We start from the raw sequence: 19,771 nt of genomic DNA, 5'->3' as shown, positions 1-19,771 counted from the left end.
TCTCACCCTTTCCTCTGGGGCCATCAAGAGATGCCCTCTGCCCTCCTGCTCATCTCTTCTGCCAGAGACACAGAAACCAGAATCTTGTTTCCTAACTTACAAAACAGATAAGTTAGCATGTGATTACTTTCTTGGCAAAAGGACTCACTGAAGACTTCCTTTAAAACTCTTCCCTTAGGGGGGAAAAAATTCTAGTTTGTCTTAAAGTGAAGACTCAGCAGTATTTAAAAAAATCAAGTCTTCAAAGATTATTAGGTAGTTAATGTAAATTAATCCAAAACTACTATGAACATGGGTGTTTTAGATTTATCAGTAAAACACATTGTACCCCTTTGAGGATATGCATATGGAATTCAGAGATTTAAAGTTGAAGTCAGTTTGGGGAAAAAATACAAGATGGATAATTATTTAAAGAGGCAGGCTGAAGAAAGACAAACAATGCGTGCTCACTCTCATGTGCTTCGCTAGCTTAAAATCTTCAGATGTGAGCAACCATGAAAGCTAGGAAAGTAAAATGGGACATGGGGTGGTCCTGGGGGGCGGGTTAGGAGGATGCAAATGGCACAAATGTGTAAATGAGTAAAATGGGTAAAGGAAATCTAATTGAGGAGTAGGGAAGGAGGAGGTCAATACCTAGAGGAAGGATGGACATATAACACCAAGAGTGTTTGATGAAGCCCAAAGGAATCGTATAATTTTATGTCTTTTAAAATGATACACAGTAAATATCAGTGTATATTGTATGTGTGTCTGTGTGTGTACCTGTGTGTGTGATTGCATGTGTGTCTGTCTGTCTGTCTGTGTGTGTGTCTATGTGTGTGTCTGTCTGTGTGCCTGTGTATATGTTTCTCTGTGTGTCTGATTGTATGTGCGTGTCTCTCTCTCTCTCTCTCTCTCTCTCTCTCTCTCTCTCTCTCTCTCTCTCTGTCTCTCTCTCTCACAGGAAGTTATGACACTTGAGGTAATAATGTTCCCCACAAGAGACATAGATTATTTAACAAACCGTCCAGGACCAGGAATAAGAAATCTCTCTTGAGGAGTTAGAGTAGCCCAAGTGATTCCCAAAATAGTTTAGGTATTGCTGCTGTCCTTGGTAGCCTGTCAGAGGTTGAAGGTAGGTTCCCATTGTTAAGGACACAACATACTTTGTACAAAGGACTTGGAAGATGTGAGTTGAATCTATCTTGAAAGCCTTGTTGTGGTCTAACTTTCATAGTACCAGGAAGCACTAAGAAGCTGCCAAGGATAACATGCAATCAATAGTTTTACCCAGCTATGGTACCAATGAACTACAGCAATGACCAGCATGGCAAGATATTCCTAGAGGTTCAACACTGGCACCCATGTATTGGCATAACCTATAAGCATCTAATTGGACTTAACCCCCTATCAATAAGGAAATCATGCCTTGACCTAGAAACCTAGGCAACTACCCAAGGCTAGTAGATAATGGATCTTAGAAGACAATAGACTACCATCACTTTACCAAAACAGCAGAATTCCTAAATGCATCCTGAAAGAAATCCTGATACCCACAAATAAGTGTAGCTTTCACCCTTCATCAAAGAAGCTGCTGCTTCTTCTTCCTCTTCATCCTCTTCTTCCTGCCCTTCTTCTTCTTCCTTTTCTTCTTCTTCTTTTTCTTCTTCGTCTTCCTTTTCTTCTTCCTTTTCTTCTTCTTCTTCCTTTTCTTCTTCTACTACTCCTCCCCCTCCTTCTTCTTTTCAGCAAAAAGAAAATCACAACAGGTTATCATGCTGATCAATAGACAGCGTGGAGCTCATCACTGACATCTGCATCTGCAACAACTCCTAAACCTCAATCTCAGAGAACATGGAAGAGGGGGGCAGAAAGATTGTACAAGCCAGAGGATGAGGAAGTTTTCTGTGAGATTGTGTCTCTGAGAAACAACAGTGAAACCATATCCATGATGTTTCAAAAATATGACTGTCTAAACGAGACCCGAGCAACGACAGTATCAGTAGACATGCTAACATGGAAAAGGGAAATCTTATGGAGTCCCACTGCTAGCTAAAGAGATACAGGCAATCAATGACTGTTGAGATGGTGATGTCATAGCCAGCCCTGAAATCACATGCATCTAAACCACACTGAAAGGGCTTTGCAGTTGTATTTATGCATATCTATATCTACACATGTAACAGTAATAAAGAAAAAAAGGCTATCAATTTGAAAGAGACTAAGAGGGCTAGGGAAAGGGGCATCTGGGAGAGTTTGGAGAGAGGAAAATGAGGAAGGGAAGTGATATATTTTAATTAAAATTTTAATAAATAAAAAGTCTGGGCTACATAGGCAAAGAATTGTAATGCAGGCACAGGAAAAGGTTCTTGCTGTGTCTAAAGTTATGGAAAAAGGATGCCAAAGTGACATCACATAACAATTTTTGATATTTAATTATCCTCCCTTGGGTCCTCCTTGTTATTTATCTCCTTTGGGTTTGTTAATTATAGTGTGTTTGTCCTATACTATATGGCTAAAATCCACTTATAACAAGCTCCTCTTAAGTGTAGGCTGCATGTCCAGGAGTAGATGGTCAACAGAAAATGAAGTTATAGCTTTGCTGTGGCTCTTCTCTATCCATTCCTCAGTTGAGGGATGCCTAGGTTGTTTCCAGAGTCTGGGTTTTATGAATAAAGCTGCTTTGAACATAGCTCAGCACATGTCCTTGTTGACTGGAGCTCCACCAGAGGACCAACAAAGCCAACTAACCAGGGGCCAGAGTGGTTTGTGGAGACTAAAGGGCATGAATAGACCGGACCTAGGCCCCCTACACAAATGTAGCAGATGGGCAGCTCAGGCTTCAGGTGGGACCGCTAGTAAGAGGAGCAGGGGATGTGATTTTGATCACTTCTACTGGCCCTGCCCAGCCACAGGGAATGAGGATAGGCTGAGTCCTGGTGTGACTTGATGAGCTGGGGTGATTAGGGAGGGGGCACTCCCCCTTTTGTGAGGAATAGGATGGGGGGATGGGGAAGAGGCAGGGAGGATGGGACCAGGAGAAGAGGAGGGAGGGGGCTAAAATTGGGATATAAAGTGAATAAATAAATAAATAAATTTTTAAAAAGCCTTTATTCTATTAAATAATAAAATTTTTGAATAATAATTTTGCTTTTTAAAAGAATATGTAACTATATCTACTACGTTGAGTATGTTTTTTAAACTCTACATCTGTGTTTTGTGTAAGAGAAAATGAAAGAGGCAGTTCCATGTATGTTAACTGAATATTTTTTATTTATTTTTATTTTTTGTCAAATATTTTTTATTTTTTTACATATACATTTATATTGTTACACACACTCACACACATATATATATGATAAACTACCTACAGCAAGAAGAACCATGACACAATCAGAAATTATATAAGTGTAACATTCTCAGTGTTTTGGCTATTTGTATTTGGCAGCCTTGAAGAAAACGTCTTTCCGATCTTGGCGAGTCTAAAATCCTGAATATTTTAAAAGCCAAAGTTAATAATATTGAGCTAGATGACCACATTAGATTAGTTTTCTCTTATAAAATGTATGATTTAGTAGCAACTTGATTAGTTATGCATTTATTTTTAATCTTTGAGCATTTTGTACAATATATTTTATCATCGTCTTCCTGCCCTAACTTCTTAGTGTCGGCCACCATATGCAGAGGGTCACTTTGCCCAGACTCATCAACATGCTTCAAGAATACATTGCCAGATGAGGCTAGAGCAGCTTAAATTGCCTTTGGATGACTTTGGGCACGATCCTGTCTACTTAAGTGAAAAATTTTCCAGTAATTTTTCCTAAGCATGTAAAATATTTCACAGCAGAAAAATTTCATTTTTAAAATGAAAAAATAAAAATAAAAACTAGTGAAATTTGCTTTGTTTAGAACATTTACGGTGATGTTTAAAATTTAAACATTTTAAAACTTCATCTGGATAGGTTCTTTTGTCTGTGTACTGCTAGTGTAGTTGGTGCCCGAAGAGACCACAAGAGGGAGCCGGGTGCCCTGGAACTAGTGTTGTGGATGTTGGTGGGTGTTCGCATTAGAACATGGGGTTCTTAACCAGTGAGCCATCTCTCCAGCCCTGAAAAGAGTACCATTTGAAGGGTTAGAATGTCGGTTCTTAGGCATCATTAAAGTTGTTGTGCAGCTCAATCAGTATTCTTTTTACTGAGATTACAGTGATCAGAAGAAAATTTCCAGTGTTATTCTGTACTGTGTAATGTCTCTTATGTAAAAAAAAGACTTTTTTTGCAATAATTTAATTTTGTGTATGTAAAAATGGATGGGCAAGCCTATAACTTATCTACTATGAACAGCGTGGCAACAAATATACGAAACAACTTATTTTTTTAAATACAATTTGACTTGGAACATTCTTCCATGACAATTTAGTCAAATTCCTTCATCCATACATTGACATTTCATTGATTTATTTGTTCAGAAATCAGTTATTTTTATAGTTATGGACCAGAAAATTTTCTTGGTCAGTAAGGAATATAGAAAATAAAAATGAGTCACACAATCTCCATCTCATTTTTCATATAAGATAATATGAAAACATATAAGAGAAACAAATCTAATGTTTAAATATGTTAAAATGCAGCAAAACAAGTTCATATCAATGGCATAGCATTTTGGAGGGAAGTTCACATCTTGTTTCCTAGGAATCAAGCAAATCTTTTTTAATTTTATTAAACATTTTTTATTTTTTACATATATATTTATATTATTACACATATATACAATAAACTACCTATAGTAAGAAGAACCATGACACACTCAGGACTTATATAAATGTTACACTCTTAGTGCTTTGGCTATTTGTATTTGTATTCCTATCTTGGTGCATCTAAAATTTTGAATGTAAATCAATCTACATCACATCTTGTTATTATCAAATTAAAACATCTATCTAGATGCAAAAACATTTCAACCCCTAAACAACTAAGCTTTATTGTAAAACTAAGCTACCTGGCCCTCAACTCTATCAGAGACTTGAGAAGGAATAAACTTGATTATCCTAGTGTGCTGAGAGTGCAGGTTAGTAGCTTTCCAAATGAGAAGATGACAGAGACAGTTTGCTACCTAAACAGTCACCCAAAACTCTATAATGTTGGAGCATTTTCTTCAACTTTCTGGCCCAATATATCTAACAGACATCTTTGTGAGGCAGGAACTATTGAGAACTTGCTTAGCCTGTCTTGGCAGAGTTTTGCCTTTGACTATGCCTACACCCAGGCTTGCCCCTTTTTAGGGAGAAATTTGTCTGTGATAGAAATTAGGACATTTTCCCCAGTGGCTTGTTAGCCACATTTGAAGCCATCTCCATAAGGAGGTTCTTTTCAATTGTCACTCACAAGGTTATTTTTAATTCATTGGTATAGAATTTTGTATATAGATGCAAAATAAGTTTAATTCTAGATACAGAGGCATAGAATTCAAATGTAAGTTTATTTTTCACACACAGACACTATATATATATACGTATATATATATTTTCTATTTTAATATGTGGCATTGTGCCCATATAACTCAATTATAATACAATGTTTATTTCCAATACTTTGCAAGTATTATTGCATGGGGTTTAGGATCAATAAATTATGCAAGTTAATTGTTAGTTGATCAAATCATGATCCTGTCAATTACTAGTTTACTTTTATCACAAGAATATACATCTTAGGTATAGCAGATAGATATGATTCTATGGAAAGATAAGGTTGGATATTTAGATAAGGTCTTCAAAAACCTCAGAGACATGCAGAATATGACATTTAAAAATGTTTTTATTATTTTAAAGATTCACTGACAATGAGACAGGTTAACTCCTGGCAACACCCAGCCTACCTCAAAGAGGATGATGAGCATCAAGCAAGTCTTTATGAGGAATATTGAATGTGAACTCAACAAGCTGGGTTTCTCGGGGGACATTTGCTGCAAGCTTGTGTCTCCTAGAAAATCTGACGCCATGCCCATTAAGTCGCTCTTAAATATGATTTGAAGAAGCAAAGACAATACCAGTAGACATATTACCATACAATGGGAGAGAGCTCATGAGGCCTTGACTTTAGACAAAAAGCCACAGACAACTAAGAAAGAGAGTTGAGGCATTGGGAGTTAGGGTAACAGTCTTCCTCAGGGAAGAGCATACCAACTGGTTGTTCAATATTGAAATGATCTGCCATTATACAGACTGAGCAGGTTACATTTGCTTATGTGTTTAGGCACACACACACACACACACACACACACACACACACACACACACACACACACTTAAAGAAAAAGGGCCTTTGAATGAGCCAGATGGCTCCATGGGAGTGTTAAGAAGGAGGAAAGGATTTAGAGAAATGATGTGATTATATTACATTTTCCCCTTTTTCAAAAAGGGCTGGACTTCTGTGAATAGACAGGAAAAGCATACCACTCTAGAAAAACTGCTGTAGCAGTGACTCAGAAGTTATGAAAACTGATAATGTCTTTGGGAAATGGTGATGACTCTAGATGGTCCTCTCTTTTTTTTGCCTTTTATTTATTTTGTATTTTCTCCTCCTCTCACCCACTCTCCCTGCCACCTGTTTTGTCCCTCATGGTCAGTTTAAGTGCTGTTTGTATATGGTTTCCTGGGCTGTGTTGATTCGATGTACTAGCTTATTGAAGACATTCTTCAACTTCGCTGTTGTTCCACGTTGCTTTCATTTCTATGAGCTTCCCTCTTTTTTTTTAATCATTCTGCTGAAGGTATCTGTCTGATTTTACATGCGGTTCACCCTTAATATTACATTTTTAACATATCAATCATAGCCATTGTAAATGACCTCTCAGATCATTCTAATATCTTTCTCATATCTAAGTCTGGTTCAGATGATTGTGAACTTCACCCCTGTTCTTTCCTTTTCTGCTAGAAACCAGTTGTTGTATAGAATTAGTCAAGACTGAACTAAATACTTTTCATGCTCCTGAGATATTCTTTCTGATCTGCTATCTAATTCTATGAAGTGGTCAGTGTTAATACAATCACAAATTGGGCTCTTTCTAAAGCTCTATGTTTCTAAACTCTATGTTCCAACCTACCTCTGTCTCTGTTTCTCTTTAATAAACAGTTTCAAATTGAAATTTGCTGTCTTTAAGAGACATTTAAAAACCTTTGAGACATGGTGTAAAACTGTGTGCAATTTGGGGGAAGTGAAACTATGTAACTTTCATAGATTCCTCAAAAAGCACCATGGATGATGATGATGATGATGATGATGATGATGATGATGATAATAATAATAATAATAATAATAATAATAATAATAATAATCAAGAACCTTGGTTTTGAGGATAGAAAAATACTTACTATACTGTTTTCTTCATCATCAGCCTGTTTTATCAAATGCCATGATCTCAAATTAATACAAGTTCTGTGCCAAATTCTACTACAAGTGAGAAATGAAGATGAGTTAACAAATAATTAGGGTCATGGAGCTGCAAGCACACATTTCAGGAAAAGGACTAGCATATTACTCATTAGTGGCAAAAATAAATCTATCAATAGTCCTGCTGCCGTGGGGGTGGGGCCGCAGCTACTTATCACTTGCTTATCTGAAGGATGGTTAGCTGGAGCTAATCCAAAAGCAACAGTGTAAGTGATGACTCATCCTGGGAATCTTTCAGAAGATAAACGTTAATGGAGCTGGCCCCAGGGCTCAAGAGACATCTTTGCTTCACGATGAAGTCAATAGAAAAATATGATGGCCTTTAGAGAGGAGTGTCACTCTAAAAGTAACTTAGACATTGAAGTATTTAAGCAGAATTATTTTCACTTAAAAATGCCCTTTCTTTTGCATCTTGTCAACTACTAACCATTTTTTTTTCTTCTATAAGGTAAGGAGAATTACTTCTGTGTGAGCACTTTCACTTTTTAATTTTTCATCACAAATTACTGGCTATTATGTTAAGAAGTCACCCCAAGAAGAGCAATGGTTTGCTTGCTACCAAATCAATAGAGTCTTTTTATTACTTGGGGAACAAACATGAGAGTGTACACCTTATTCATTTAAGTCCTAATTCATAGTACCCCCGAATGTGTGACTGTTCTTTTTCAAGATAGAACTGTTTGGTATGTAATCAGGTGATGGAGGTAACTTGTGTGGTCCTTGGTCCAAATGAACTAGTGTTTGTAAGGAGAGGAGAACACAGCAGCAGTGTTGGAAGGACATGTGAAGACAGAAAGTAAGGATTGTCATTGTCCTGCCAATGAGTGTGCTGGCCTCGGGAGAGAGGAAATCACTGGGACCATGAGCTTGAATTTTTGTTCTCTGGAATTTTGAGAAAATACATCTCTACTGATTAAGCCACCCAGACAGTGGTATTTTGTCACAGCAACCTTAGCAGAGAAAATACAGCCACAGATACTGTACTGCCACCCTGCGTCATTCATTGGCTCACCCATTTCAAAAAGCATAACTTGAAAAAGATATTGGTACTATGTTGATACCAAAATAGAGATGCATATATTACACTAACCAGTAAGGACAAGGCCATATTTCTCAGGGAGCTGTTGAGGCTATAAAATCATTAACATGTTGCCAGGCTCATGGCACTATTGTAAAGCGTATGGGAAATATTGTGGTGATCATGAATGAACTTGGAGTCCTGACCGTATTACTTGTATGGCTTTTTCCCGAGGTCTGAACTTCTAAGATTCAGTTTCCCCAATATGGAAGGTGGAATTAGTATACAGCCTTGTGAAGGCGAGTAAAATACTTCATGTATTTCACTTGAGTTTTCAAGTTCTTAAGTTTTTTAAAAATTTTTTATTAATTTAGTCTTGTTACATCTCAATGGTTATCCCATCCCTTGTATCCTCCCATTCTTCTTTCCCTCCCATTCTCCCCCTATTCCCCTCCCCCATGACTGTTCCTGGGGGGGGGATTTCCTCCCCCTGCATATGCTCATCGGGTATCAAGTCTCCTCTTGGTTACCTGCTATCCTTCCTCTGAGTGCCACCAGGTCTTCCCCTCCAGGGGACATGGACAAATATGAGGCACCAGAGTTTGTGTGAAAGTCATACCCCACTCTCCACTCAGCTGTGGAGAATGTTCTGACCATTGGGTAGATCTGGGTAGGGGTTTAAAGTTTACGGCCTGTATTGTCCTTGGCTAGTGCCTTAGTTTGAGCAGGACCCCTGGGCCCAAATCTGCCTATCATAATGTTCTACTTGTAGGTTTCTAGGACCCTCTGGATCCTTCTACTTTGCTATTCTCCCATGCTCTCATCTAGAGTCCCAATAGGATGTCCTCCCCTCTGTCCCAGTTTCCTGGTAAGTGAAGGCTTTCATGGGACATGCCCCTTGGGCTAGTATGCAGATATAAGTGAGTATATACCATTTGAGTCTTTCTGCTTCTGGGTTAACTCACACATTATGATCATTTCTAGCTCAATCCATTTGTCCACAAATTGTGGCAATTCCTTGTTTTTAATAGCTGAGTAGTATTCCATAGTGTATATGTACCACAGTTTCTTTATCCATTCTTCTATTGAGGGACACTTAGGCTGTTTCCATGTTCTGGCTATTATGAATAAGGCTGCTATGAGCATGGTTGAGCAAATTTTCTTGTTGTGTGCTGGAGCATCTTCTGGGTATATTCCAAGGAGTGGAATAGCTGGGTCTTGAGGAAGCCCTATTCCTAGTTTTCTGAGATAGCACCAGATAGATTTCCAAAGTGGCTGTACATTCCCACCAGCAATGAAGGAGTGAGGAACAGTTCTTAAGTTTTGAGTTCCAAGGTTCGCTTGAGTTTTGAGTTCTAAGGTCCGCCATTCTGTAAATATTGGCTAGCAGCCACCACCAAGAAAGGAAAACCAAGGGCAGTGTTGGAGATGGTCTCATAGAAGATACATAACAATGCAGACTCACCAGGATAGGTCTGTATCACCACATCACACAGTGCCTTTACCTTTCATCGCTCAGTCCAGAACTAAGCCTTGAGGCCATGCCACTAGCCTGAGGTCCCTGAAGCACAGTTCCATAGGAATGTCTTTCTTTCTTTTTTTGGGGGGTGGGGATAAGAAATGTCATTGCAGATTTGAAATATAAAGAAAAACAATCAAAATGAGTACATTTAAGGATAACTAAGAAATGCAGGATATGATTAAGTTTTTTATATCAGTGGCAACCAAAGTATGTGGCCAGGATAATACATGTCACATCTAAATTTACATCTTCATGCTTCTAGATAGAAAAAAAAGCTATACCTTAGATAATGCACTCCTGCAGATGATCCAAGAGTGTGTGATAGGATACTGTGCTTTTTGTTCAACAGGGTGCTGTTGGTAATAGAGAAAATACTCACAGAAGGAAAATTCGTCTTCATGCCTTCTCTCCATTGGGTGGAACACGACTTAGGCTTGAGCACTGGGCATTTTATTTATTTATTTTTTTAATTAATTAATTAATTTATTTTTTATTAATTTATTCATATTACATCTCAGTTGTTAGCCCGTCCCATGTATCCTCCCATTCCTCCCTTCCTCCCACTTCCCCCCTACTCCCCTCCCCTCCCCTAAGTCTGTGTCTGAGGAGGACCTCCTCCCCCTGAATATGCTCATACGGTATCAAGTCTCTCCTTGGTGACCTATTATCTTTCCTCTGAGTGCCACCAGGCATCTCCATCCAAGGGACATGTTCAAATATGGGGCACCAGAGTTTGTGTGAAAGTTGCACTGGGCATTTTAATTTAACTCTTTATTTTCTGGTTTGTTCTGAAACTCATGGGTGGCAGGATTTAAGTAACATTTTGTCAGAGGTGACATTTCATTCTCTACTTTCTCTTCAAACGGTGCCTGCAGGATTTATGAGCTGTTTGAGTCTAGATTCCTTGAAACAGAACCCTTCTCAAAATTATTTTCCTCACCGTAGGGAGACAATCCAAGAGCAGGGTGGCCAACTTTACATTCTTGAACTTGAGCTCTGGCTGGGCCAGTATATCAAGCAGCCTGGTTCGGTTTGCCGGTGCATGCTGCCACCACACAAGGACAGACATCATGACTTAGATGAGGCTTACAGATGACTCCTTAGAGCTGAGCACTCAGAGGCCAGGGAGGCCTGGGAGAAACCGTTTAATTGAAAATTGGCAGTAAAAATATTGTCAGCTGGAGAAAGAGTTAGATCAATTAAGTATGAGAGGGCATTCATCACTTGGAGATACAGAAGCAGCAAAATTTTTACTTTTTCAACTCATATTGGGAAAACTGTTTTACTTACTACCAAATCCTTATTTCCAAAACATAATCAGTTATTAAAAAAAAAAACCACAAGAAATTGTGGCAGATAAGCTCTACAGGGAATCCCTGCATGTTATACTGGAATATAGGTAGCCTAATGAGTACGAAATTCTGCTTTTCTCAGATGAATTTTTTTTCTGCACACTACTAGCTTTGTGTATAGGAGAGAATGTTCTCTTGACAGTTTTAAAGCACTGCTTTGTGAGCTACTTGTAGAGAGAGCCAGAGTAGATGGCTGGATGTAGGTAGCCTCTACCATCTGGAGCACATGGCCAGTAAGACATTATAGATAGAACTGAATGAATCTTGGAAACCGTCAGTCAACATATCCACTTAAACCTTCAGATGAAAACACAGCCTCATCAGCAACCCCATCTCAGCCTTGTGAGATCTTCAACAGAGAAACCAGTTAAGCCAGGCCCATACTCCTGACCAAAGGCACTGTGGGACAGACAATATACATATATGTTTTGTTTTAAGTCTTTAAGTTCATAGTAATTTGTAATGCATTAATAGTAGTAGATAGTGAGAAAGTGAGTGCTAACTTTAATTCAAAGGCATGCATATAGAAATGCTTTATTTTTCCATCATTTAAAAATTTTTATTCCAGTATTAACATGGTATATTTTACACAGAACAAAATATATTATTTTAAAGTTCATAGGCAGAAAGGTTTTGAAATATATATTTATGTATGTAATCTATATTTCAGTCAACATCCAAAATATCTGCCATATTCCAGTTATTTTAAACTCCATTGTAGCCTCACAACCTATGTTATCCCTCCCTCACTGCAGGCAGCCACCATTGTGATTTCTGTTTCTGTGAGTTTGGGCGTTCTAAGCTTTCACATAAGTGGAACTATTCAGGACATTCTTTTCAGATCCATCATGTTGTTGTTGTTGCTGCTGCTGCTGCTGCTGTTCACCATTAGTGTCTTACTCCAAGTTTAAACAATTGCTGTTTAAATAGCCAAAGGTTGTGAGTTCATTTCCCCTCATCCAAATCCCACGTTTCTGTTCATCCATATCAACATGTCATAGTCAGGGTTCCTATGACTGTGATAAAACACTATGGCCAAAAGTAACTTGGCTAGGAAAGGATTTATTTCAGCTTACACTTCCATGTCCCAGTCCATCACTGAAGTCAAGACAGGAATTCAGTCAGGGTAGAAATCTAGAGGCAGGAGCTGAGGCAGAGGCCATGAAGGAACAGTGCTTGTTGGATTGCTCTCCTTGACTTGCTCATCTTCATTTCTTATACAACCCAGCACTACTTGCCCAGGGGTGGTACCATTCACAGTCTGCTGGCCTTCCTATATTAATCATTAGTTAAGAAAATGTCCCGTAGTCCAATTTGGTTGGGGCATTGTTTCACATGAGACCTCATCTTCCCAAATGACACTAGCTTATGAAAAGTTGAAAAAACTAGAAAATAGAAAAATAAGCAATTTCCCTTTTAAAGAACCTTTATGATAGAAAATTATACACATAAAACTACTAAATGAGATATATAGATGATTGCACATACTTAAATATAGATTTGATAAAATGTGCGGATTGAGAAGTTCAAAAAATTATCAAAATGATCAGCTACTAGTTGGCATGCTAGATGACTGACTGCTCACTAGAGATGTCACCATGGTTGAGGGCCTCACCTTTCATGGTTATTAGAGGATGTGGGGCCCTTGGTATGCAGTGAGAGCTAAAATAAGCTGCACTGGGTATCTTGAAAGGCACAGAGCATTAAGTAGTTATAATCTGCTTTGGGGAAGATACTCAGGAGGTCACAGAGATCCATCAGATAGGTGTGCTGTCTCCCATCAGGCATAAGAGATCTTATGCTGAGAATAATATTCTCTGGGATGATCTATGACCTTGGATGACACTTTTAAAGTCAGCTCAGTGGTACTGGAAAGTGTATGATGTGTAGACCAGGAAGAGATGCGTCAGGATGCCTCACACATCTGCCAGGATGAGAGGGAACACTAACGTTGGGTGTGCTTTCTTCCCCGGAGGAGGCTAAGGATCAGCTTTATAGTATGCAGTGAACCTATGCCTGGAGAGTTAGCATTGCTATGATCATCAGTGAGGAAGTCTGAACACAGATCCCCGTTAGCCATGTCCCTGTGCTTTGAGTGCCATGGGACACTGGCAAGACTCTTCCAACATCAAGCCCCCTGGTGTTTTTCTTCTGCCTTCATCTGTCACACCCAGTCACAGCTCAGATTTTACTACTTTACCCCCTTATGGTAAGGTCAGCTCCCTTCAGTAGCTTCCCAGAGAGATTCATGGAGCTCTGGAATTTGCTGATAGTGTCATATTTTGTGCTTCTGCCGTTGCTAATGAACACATTTAGATTGATTTGTATCCTCATAATATTGAAAAAATAATGGAAGCTTTACTCTTTGCCTTAAATTATATTTAACATAGACGATCCATTCCAGGCAGCAGCTACATTTTTGGTTTATCTTCTGTTTCACGAATTCTACATTAGTTAACATCATTTTTTTTTTTTTATCTACTAAAGTTTCTGAAAAAGTTTGGTCAAATACAGGAATGGTAGCACTTGGCTATCTATAATCCCAGCATTCATGAGGCTTAGGTAGGAGGACCAAAAAGTCAAGGTTCACGTGAGTTACATAGGGAGGGTAGGGATGTGGAGAAGGAGGAGAGGAAGGAGGAGGAGAGGAGAGAGAGAGAGACGGGGGGGGGGGGGGGGGGCGGAGGGAGGGGGTGGCGGGGGGAGAAGAGGGGGGAGGAGGAGAGAGAAGAGAGAAAAGAATGGAAGGAAGAAGGAAGGAAGGAAACAAGTATTTTAGGGGAACCATGAGACTCCTTATCTGCAACAAATAGACAACTTATGACACTGTAATCTTTGAATACTCAGTTTTTACTCCATCGTATTTACAGACATACATTGCCATTTTGATATAAAACATTACCAGGTCTAGAACTGTAGGTTTTTAAGCCTCTTCATTTTCATATTTTTATAAATATGATTCCTCAAATTAAGTAAAAAAATCACTCAGGTGATTACTAAGATCACTATATTTTTGGATTTATATGTGCTTTTCTAGGCATTCGCTATAATGCCATTTCCTCTGCCTTCTATAGGGTTGGCATATGTTGTGATTTCCTGACTCCTAGCCCTTTCTTCTGTTGCTCTCTTTACCTGAGAGTCCTCATCCCTATGTTTCTGCCATCAGAATCCTATGCTTTAATTAGCTAATTAACTAATTTATCATTATTAAGCCTCTTGTTAAGGGCTAGACGCTGTCTTGTGAGGGTGCAGTTTGACTGTCTTTTCATCCATGAAACTTTTGCAAATTGGGCTTCTCTTTTAAAACTTCCTTAGATCTTTATTTTTGTATATCAAATGCAGTCACATCTCAGGGTTATTCACGTGATTATTTGTCTTTTCATTTCTTTCACTCTAGAGTGCTGAATTACTGAGGGCCACGGAATGGCTTTATTTAGGATATGAAAACTGGAGGAGCACCTAACACACACACACACACACACACACACACACACACACACACTCAGACACACACTCACACACACATTCACACACAAATACACTCACACACACACATTCATCTGTACACACATACACACACACTCTCTCTCACACACACACACACACTCATACACACTCATGTTTATCATCTATCTATCTATCTATCTATCTATCTATCTATGTATCTGTTTATCTATCATCTATCTACCAATCTGAGCTCCTTAAATAAACATTCAGTGTGAACTACTCCAGCTATCAGGTCAATATTGAGAACATCAATTTATTCCATTTTAGCAACTTGTTATTTAAATGCTTCTCTGTGTTATATGGTACTCCTAAAAAGCTTTACAACTCACTTTATGCTCTGCATTCACAGCTAATTTTCTAAACAAGTGAGCTTTATTCATGTAAAGATACCCTTGAAAAGAGAAGCATAACCCATGGAGATATTCTATGCTTTTTGGAGAAAGAAGGCAGGGCTTTTGTTAGACTGTGTTATGTAAATGACTTGTGAAAATACTAATGCCAAAATCCCTCAATATAACCAAGACATTCTTTTATAATATTTTTAGATTGAAATTTAGTTCAAGAAAGCCACTTTAAGAGTAACATAATGTCAACAGATTCTGTGATTTGCATACCAGGTGTTTGGTGCTTGGCTCATGCAGAAGACAGAGCACACCAAAGCCACACCTTGAAGGAAGTGGCTGCACGCATCCTTCTGGGGAAGATGTCTTTAACCATTGTGGTCCATAGTCTGACAGTCTGACTATCAGGAGCTCCAAGAACTTGAATTAAACCTCTTGGCCTTGAGCTGTGAAGGAAGAAGAAGAAGAAGAAAAAAGATATGAAGAGTTGAAATGTCAGTGAATGACATCCGTCAACATGGCAGAAAAGTCTGGAGATTTTTAGAATAATTTGGTGAGTAATTTCTAAGCACTAACTGGATTCTATTAACACAGGAGGCTGGAATGTTTGGAATCTGAACTCTTATCTGTCCCTCAGCTCTCCTTGTCAAGCATTTGCCTCGCAGCTGGTGGCGCTGTTTTGAAAAGTCTTTAGAACCTTAGGGATGTGGGCCACCAGGGCTGAGCCTTTGTTCCTCCCTAACCAACTTTCTTTCTTTAAGACCTGTTGCTGCAGGCAAGGACCTGTCCCAGCTGTTTTGACTGTGAGTGAGATACCTCTGCTGCCATACCTTCACACCAGGCTGGGTTTTTCTACCAACATTGAATACAAATAAGCCTCCCTTCCCTTGAGTTTCTTTGGTTGGGTGTTTGCTTGGGAATATAAAAAGGCAAGAAGGAATGTTGAAAATTTTCCATTTCTCAGAAACACAATCTATATACTATCCAATTTGTATTTCATGACATTATTAGTAAGGCTTTATAAGTTGTGAGTGGAAAAGTTATGAAGTGTTTGAAAATTGGTAACCTATTCAAATCATTAATAAACTCCTTTTTAAAAAAATTTGTGAATGGCCGTGTCAATGAAAGTTTTTGAGGGATTCTGGTCAAACACTGTCTTAGCACACTTGTCTAGCAGAAAGTTCCCCAGAGTTTCCTTGATTTAGGGCATGATCAGGGTTCTTTAGCGCTCCTGTGAGGACACGGCAGCATTCTCTATCACCTGTGACAGACATGGTCCTTTTCAGCAGGCAGCCAGTTTATCCATTGTCTCTGACTCTCACATCTCTCTCTGTTACAGCCATTGGATTGTGCTACTCAATCCTGTCTGAGTGGCTTTCCAGGAAAGCGCAAACAATTTCCTTCTTCCAACAGCCCTGAAAAGACAATGTCTCCTTATTGATGGAAGAAAGGGCTAAAACTTTTGCCAAGTCTGAGATGTCCTTTGGAGACCTATAAGCAAAATCTGTCCTGGATGAAGAACATTTTGTCTCCTGTAAAGATGCAATTTCCAGAAGTTACTTAGAAAGTGAGCAAGAGGGATCTGTGCTATGGCTCTCCAGATATTTGGGGACTACTTTCTGTGCAAGCAGTTGAGGCCAAGGATGGGCAATGTTTCCTGGGGGAAATTAGCAGGACTGCAAATGTTCGTGACAGTAAAGCAAATAAGGAACCACTGTTATGACCTGGGACTTACTTATCCAGCTAAATCACTGCAGTTCTAGAGTGTTTGCTGTCTTTTTCATTCTTCCAATTACCTCTGGGTGGAAGTTTGGACTGCTAATAATATTGGGTATCTGGAAATTCCAACTTGGAGTGAGGTTAAACAAAAACTAAGACTATAGAGGTCTGAACACCTAGAGTACGGATGAATTAATTCTAAAAATTTATTAACTGAGATAGTAAATGATAGGTTAAAAATGTGTCTTTAAGGTTTGAAGGTGATACAATTTAAAAAAAAATTTTTTTAAATCACATCTATTTATGTGGCAGAATAATCATTTAAAAGAAGTGCCTAGAATGAGACTTGGCACATAGTAGGCAGTAACTACATGCTAATTTTTCTTCCTCATTTTTCTAATCATGACTTTTACTTTATCCTTGTTTTGATGCAGGTCTATTATTCATTTCATGAGACAGTTATTAGAATTGAAATTTTAAGGAAAAAAAAAACCCAAAACCAACTGTTGTTAGTTCTCAGTTCAAAAAAATGTGGTGGCTAATTCTAAGTGTTAATTTATCTGGGCTGGAGTGCGTGGTAGTTTAGTCTAATATTTTGGAATTTTCTGTTAAGTTTTTCTTATTAATGAGACTTTCCTTAGGCTGGTAGAACTGGGAAAAGTGGGTTGCTGTCTAGAATGGGGATGGGCTGACATCATTGAGACCTTCATGGAGAAAAGTCTGGCCTTCCTGGGACACAACGAGAGTCTTAAGCAACTTGTCTTTAGATTTCCAAATCACCAGTTTCGTTTGCTACAGGTTTTCTTCAGACTCAGTAACCAATGTTTTCTTAAGTGTCCGTAGTAGTTCTCCTTGCCACAAGGCTTTGTTCTTAACTGGAAACCCAGAACTGTGAGAGTGCTAGGTCCTTAAATATACACACAGCTCCGTGTCTCTGGGGGAATCCAGACAAATACACAAAGCAATGGATTCAAGGGTAAGATAAAGAGTCTCAGCAAGTGTAAGAATCGTTATAATCAGATACATTGTCTACTTGTGTCCTCCCTGAACACTAAATCATTAGACCCAGCGCTTAGGAAGAGTGGAAAGAAAAAGAAAGTATGAAAGCAAAAGTATTAGTGGAAGGTTGTATCCTAGCCTTTGCCCCATGATGAAGGTCCCTCCCTCTCTAACTCTGTGGATGGGGACTTGGTAGGACCAAATATCAATGTTTTACATGTCTTATGAGTTTTGAAAAGAGCCATGCAGTAGGACTGGTAGAATCATGCACTGGGGAAAAAGACAAGAAATATATGAAACCTCTCCCAAAGAGAGAAAGCATTCCAAGTGTCTAGGGCATCTGATTAGTGCCTGGGAATTGGGTGAAAGAGGAAGTGCTGGTGATCACAAAGAGTTCTAATACACTTTTGGTCTCTATAGAAAAGTGAGGGCAGGTGAGGCTTCGGCTGTTACCATGGGCAGATCCTTGGGCATGGGGCAAGCAAATGGGGACCTTAAGTCTGCATGGGTACCTCTAGGCAGGATTCTTCATCACCGGGACCAGTGGGTGTCCTTCTTCTCACAGGAGAGTACTGAAGATACCATAACGCCAGTCTCCTGCCAGCATCCTTAGGTGCCTTTCAGGGAATGCATCATGCTTGTCTCCAGGACTAGGCTCACTTCATCATATGACCCCCTCTGAGAAGACAGTACTTCGGTCAGGTTAGAGAGAGATACCTTTGCACACTAGGGCAAATCAGGAGACAGAGTTAGTTCAGTCAGAAGAGAAAGTACTAGAATAAACCCTGTGCTGTAAGGAGTAATCTTCTAAAACTAAAATCGCATGATTAAAGTGTATAACTTCATAGCCTGGGTGGCTGAAGTAGCTGCCTGCTTTCTCCTCCTCCTCCTCTTCCTCTTCTTCTTCTTTTTCCTCCTCCTTCTCTTCCTCTGCCTCCTCCTTCTCTTCCTCTGCCTCCTCCTCCTCCTCCCCCTCCTGTCCTCTTTATCCTCCTCCTTTTTCACTTAGATATTGCCTCAAACCACATAATTTGACTTCTAATTTTCACTGGAAAAATCATACCTTAGGAAACTACTCATTTATATCATTTGGATCACATGCTTTACAATCAAACAGTTACCCATGGGTTCCTTGTACTTTGTACAGATATCTTTTATAATGTGCTAGTTTACGTTTTAGGGGATTTGAAAGTTGCAAGCTGTTTCCTGAATACCTGATTCTGTTCTGCTGTAGAGTAGTTTTGAAAGAAGATATGAGTGTAAAGTGTGAAACATTATATTAAAATGCTCTCCAGTGTTTACCATATATGAAAATGTGTTTCTATTCTTAAGACATTGGAAACATCATATATCTAAGAGGACTAATGTGCTACAAATGCAGAACTGAAATTGCACAAATGTATGGTTAGATAAATGATGTGGTGACATATGGCCTGAAGTAAACACACCTTTCTTTTCTAGCTGCCTCCTTATAGGCCCTATATGAATGGGGTCATATGGATACTTTGGGCCAATAAGCTGTTTTATTTAGAAAACTGAGTTCCAAACTTGTATGACAGAGGATTCATTCTTATAAGATAACAAAACTGAAAGGAAAAAAACACCCACTACTACCCGCAAGCACATAAAGTGTACAGAAATGGAAGTGAGAAACAAGCTGCCCTTATGATTTTGCCAACAGCTCTTTTTTTAGTTTTATTAATTTATTCAGATTACAACTCAATTGTTATCCCATCACTTGTATCCTCCCATTCCTCCTCCCTCACGCTTTCACCCTATTCCCCTCCCCTAGATCTAAGAATGGAGGGGGACCTCCTCCCGCACTACATGGTCAAAAGCTATCAAGTCTCATCTTGGTAGCCTGCTTATTCTTTCTTTGAGAGCCA

The 19,771-nt window shown here is 39.0% G+C and overlaps 1 protein-coding gene and 1 long non-coding RNA gene across 2 annotated transcripts in view; both read left to right on the top strand.

The window, feature by feature from the left end:
• LOC311578682 (uncharacterized protein) overlaps nucleotides 1-19,771 on the top strand; it is a 240,209-nt gene that overhangs the window by 157,056 nt on the left and 63,382 nt on the right. The gene's annotated exons all lie outside the window — the stretch shown is intronic.
• The window catches only part of LOC311578889, a 28,484-nt gene continuing 24,334 nt past the window's right edge, over nucleotides 15,622-19,771 (top strand). The window contains exon 1 of the long non-coding RNA XR_014772994.1: nucleotides 15,622-15,720. This is a non-coding gene — a long non-coding RNA (uncharacterized lncRNA). The remainder of the gene's footprint in view (nucleotides 15,721-19,771) is intronic.

The sequence above is a fragment of the Acomys minous genome, assembly GCF_964271855.1.
Source record: "Acomys minous genome assembly, chromosome: 12".
Classification (NCBI taxonomy): domain Eukaryota; kingdom Metazoa; phylum Chordata; class Mammalia; order Rodentia; family Muridae; genus Acomys; species Acomys minous.
Note: the sequence above shows the minus strand (reverse complement) of the source record. Positions and strands in the feature narration are given on the sequence as shown.